Source organism: Lactuca serriola, chromosome 1 (assembly GCF_051521515.1).
Source record: "Lactuca serriola cultivar US96UC23 chromosome 1, Lser_US96UC23_V15, whole genome shotgun sequence".
NCBI lineage: Eukaryota > Viridiplantae > Streptophyta > Magnoliopsida > Asterales > Asteraceae > Lactuca > Lactuca serriola.
The window spans coordinates 64645346-64649840 of record NC_136408.1 but is presented as its reverse complement, the minus strand read 5'-3'; the positions used below and the strand labels follow the sequence as shown (position 1 = coordinate 64649840).

Below are 4495 nucleotides of genomic sequence, written 5' to 3'. Positions count from 1 at the left end.
CACCCCAGAATGGCCGTACCGGGTAGGTCGGGCACCCCAGAATTGTCCGGCAGTATGTATGTTATGTGATTGTATGGTATGTGTTACGATGGGGGAACTCACTAAGCTTTGTGCTTACAGTTTATAGTTTTGGTTTCAGGTACCTCTTCAGCGAAGGGGAAGGAGCTGGCGCGGTAGCGGCACATCATACACACACATTGTTTTCCGTACTATGAGTTATTCTGGGAATTGTACTCTGACATTATTATGTTTTACGATTTGGTTTTCAGACTCGAGACATGTTTTTATATGATCGGTTGATATTTTGTTACAAATGTTTTGCAAATCACTTAATAAAAAATGAAATTTTTGGACGTGAAAATTGGGTCGTTACATATGTTTTGTCCTGTCGCTCTCGATATAACCTTGTTTCATTTGAGTGACACATGCTGAGTTATCTTCATAAATTAAAGTTGGAGATATATCCTTTTCAAGTCCACATGAAGTTAAAACTAGTTGTGTCATCGATCTTAACCATGTACATTCTCTACTAGCTTCATTTAGTGCAATTACTTCAGCATGATTTGAGGATGTGGCAACAAGTGTTTGCTTTTGAGAACGCCGAGAAATTGCAGTACCTCCATTCATGAATACGTATCCAGTTTCAGATCTAGCTTTATGAGGATCAGACAATAACCTGCATCTGTATAATAACCCTAAATCACTAGTTCCTCGAAGGTATCGAAAAATATGTTTGATTCCATTCCAATGTCTTTGTGTTGGGGCTGAACTAAATCTTGCTAGCATGTTTACAACGAAAGAAATGTCAGGTCTAGTATAATTGGTAAGATACATAAGAGCTCCAATTGCATTTAGATATGGTACTTCTAAACCAAGGACTTCTTCATTTTCTTCGCATGGACGAAATGGAGTGCCTAAAGGATTTGCATTGTCCATATTGAAATGTTTCAAGACACTTTTTGTGTATTAATGCACAAGTATTCCGTTAGGCATATGCTCAATCTGTAAACCAAGACAATATTTGGTTTTCCAAAATCTTTCATTTCAAATTCTTTCTTTAAAAGTTCAATCACTTCAAGGATTTCTTTATTCGTTCCAATGATGTTCAGATCATCAACATAGACTGCTATGATCACATATCCATATGTTGTTTTCTTAATAAATACACATGGACAAATAGTGTTATTTTTATAACCTTTACTTGTCAAATAACCGCTTAAAGGATTGTACCACATGCGCCTAGATTGCTTTAAACCATACAAAGATCTTTGTAACTATATAGAATACATTTCTTTGGGTTTTGCACTTAACGCTTCAGGCATTTTAAATCCTTCAGGGATTTTCATATAGATATCACTATCAAGTGATCCATACAAATAATATGTAACAACATCCATACGACGCATCTCTAAATTTTTAGATACTGCCAAGTTGATTAAATATATGAAAGTGGTTGCATCCATTACCGGTGAAGAAGTTTCTTCATAATCAATTCCAGGTCTTTGAGAGAAACCTTGAGCAACAAGCCTGGCCTTGTATCTTATAATTTCGTCTTTCTCATTTCTTTTTTGTACGAAGATCAATCTATATCCTAATGGTTTCACAACTTCAGGTGTGAGGATAATGTTCCCAAAAACCTTTCTCTTGTTAAGAGAATTTAATTCAACTTGCATAGCTTCCTTCCATTTAGCCAAATCATTTCTTCTTTGACATTCAATGACAGATTGTGGTTCAGGATCATCATTCATAATATCACATGCAACTGAATAAGAAAATATTGCACCTATATTGTCAGTTTCATTTTGGTCACATATTCTATTTGTCTGACCATAATTTTGTGTATCCTCCTCCTTTCCTGGGGGAATTTGAATAATTCGTGTTTCTCCAGGAACACTTTCATCATAATCTAGTGCATTTTCTTATCCTCTTATTTTTCATGGGTTCTTATCCTTAGAACCAAATGGCATTCCACGCTTCAGGTGTGTTTTAGACTCTTGAGTGACTTTATCATCAGATTGTCCATGTGGAATGTCAATTCGAGCTGGAACATTGACAGCTGGTATATATGATTTAGTCACCCTTTTTGTGTCAGTAAATGCATTAGGTAATTGATTTTCCATTACATGGAAATGCATTATCTTTTGAACTTCCATGTCATATTGCTTTGTGCGAGTGTCAAGATATGATAAAGAAGGCTCATGCCATGACACATCCTTTTCCAGAATCTTCTTTTCTCCACCTAATGATGGGAAATTTGTCTCATCAAATTGACAATCTGCTAGGTGTGCCGTGAAAACATCACCTGTTAATAGTTCAAGATATCTTATAATAGATACTGACTCATAACCAACATATATTCCCAACCTTCTTTGAGGACCCATTTTTGTCCTTTGAGGTGGTGCAACAGGGACATATATTGTACACCCAAAAATTCTCAAATGGGGTATATTTGGCTCTTGACCGAAAGCAAGTTGTAGTGGAGAATATACATGATATATATGAACTTGGTCTCATGCGTATCAATGATCCTGCATGTAAGATTGCATGGCCCCAAACAGAAACAAGAAGTTTGGTCCTCATTATCAATGGTCTAGCTATTAGCTGGAGACGTTTAACCATTTTGTGTGTGTACGTGAGCAACTGGATGCTCAACAACAATTCCTATAGACATACAATAGTCATTAAATGCTTGTGAAGTAAATTCACCAGCATTATCAAGTCTCACTCTTTTGATAGTATAATCAGGGAAATGTGCCCTTAATTTAATAATTTGGGCAAGAAACTTTGCAAATGTCATATTACGAGTTGATAATAGGCAAACATGAGACCATTTGGTGGATGCATCTATTAAGAACATAAAGTATCTAAATGGTCCAAATAAAGGGTGAATCGGTCCACATATTCTAGAAATCTAGGTGATTCCTATTCAACTTTTATTGGAGAGTGTTTTATAATTAACTTTCCAAGGAAACAAGATGTACATGGTTTTATGCTATTGGATTGAGGGATCTTTTGTTCCTTTAATGGATGCCCATGTGTATTCTCAATTATCCTTCACATCATTGTTAATCCTGGGTGGCCCAACCTATCATGCCATAAACCGAATGTCCTAGGATCACAATGTCTTCCTTCAATTACCATATTTGATTCAATCATAGGTATATATGTATAATGCCGACCAGAATCAAGTGTTGGTAGGTTTTCAAGCACATGGTTTTTGTCTATAATATACATATATTTCTTATTTTCAATGGTCATAGTTTTTGTGTCATATCCTTTGAAATATATGTCATTGAAACTTAATAAGTCTTTATTAGACTTTGGAGAAAATAAGACATTTTCTATACAAAAGCTTGTACCATTTGGTAATATAAAATAAGCTTTCCCGGTTCCCTCTATCAAGTCTATAGGACCTGATATTGTATGTATGACTGTTTTTGTTGGTACTAATTTTGAAAAAATATTTCTTTGATTTCAGAATAGTATGTGTACTACCACTATCTGCTATACAAAGATCTCTAATCTTAACTTGGTGTTGTGCTCCAGTTGGACTCATATTAAACTTCACATATGAAAGGAATAATAAATGAATAAACATAATCATAATTAATATTAAAAAGAAAGTTCATTTATTATAAGAAAGACATTACATGAAAAACAAACAAAGGAAAAACAGTTTTTCTAGAACAATAATAGATTTTTTTAGTTTATGTCTTCCATGTCATTGCAGAAATCAACAACATTTAGCGGAATGAATTCAACATTATCAATGAGGTTTGCCCCTTTTCCTTTTCATTTAATGGACTCTTGATAAAGTTGACAAAGATGTGCAGGTGTGCGACAAGTCCTTGACCAATGGCTTGTGCTACTACATTTATAACATGAACCATCAGATTTTTGTGATGTCCCAGTGTCATGCCTTGCTACTTTGGCCTTATCTTGTGTGTGGACATTGTTTCATTGTGAATATTAGTAATTATTCCTTTTCTGGCCACGACCACGATTATTACCTTGTCCACGACCATAATTATGGTTGTCCTCGACCACGACCACGCCCTCGTCCACGCGTATTGTTTCGATGACCATCAATATTTGTAGCATTTGCTTCAGGAAGTGCTACTAATCTGGTTGGACGAGATTCATGGTTTTTCATCAACAGTTCATTGTTTTGCTCTGCAACGAGCAGACATGCATTCAGTTCAGAATATCTTGTGAACTTTTGCATCCGATATTGTTACATCAAGGTAATGTTTGTTGCATGAAATGTGGAGTAAGTTTTCTCCAACCTATCTTCATCAGTAACTTCTTGTCCACAATACTTGAGTTGTAAATATATTTTGAACAAAGCTGAGTTGTATTCATTTACTTTTTTGAAGTCTTGAAACCTCAGTGTTCTCCATTCATCTCTAGCATTTGGAAGTATAACTCCCTTTTGATGATCAAATCTTTCTTTCAAAAGATTCCGGAGAATACTTGGATTAGTAACATCAAGATT

General features: G+C 35.2%; 1 pseudogene; it reads right to left on the bottom strand.

The window, feature by feature from the left end:
- Positions 1-369: 369 nt before the first annotated feature.
- On the bottom strand, positions 370-936 carry LOC145056466 (secreted RxLR effector protein 161 pseudogene; annotated as a pseudogene).
- Between the last annotated feature and the right edge of the window lie 3559 nt (positions 937-4495).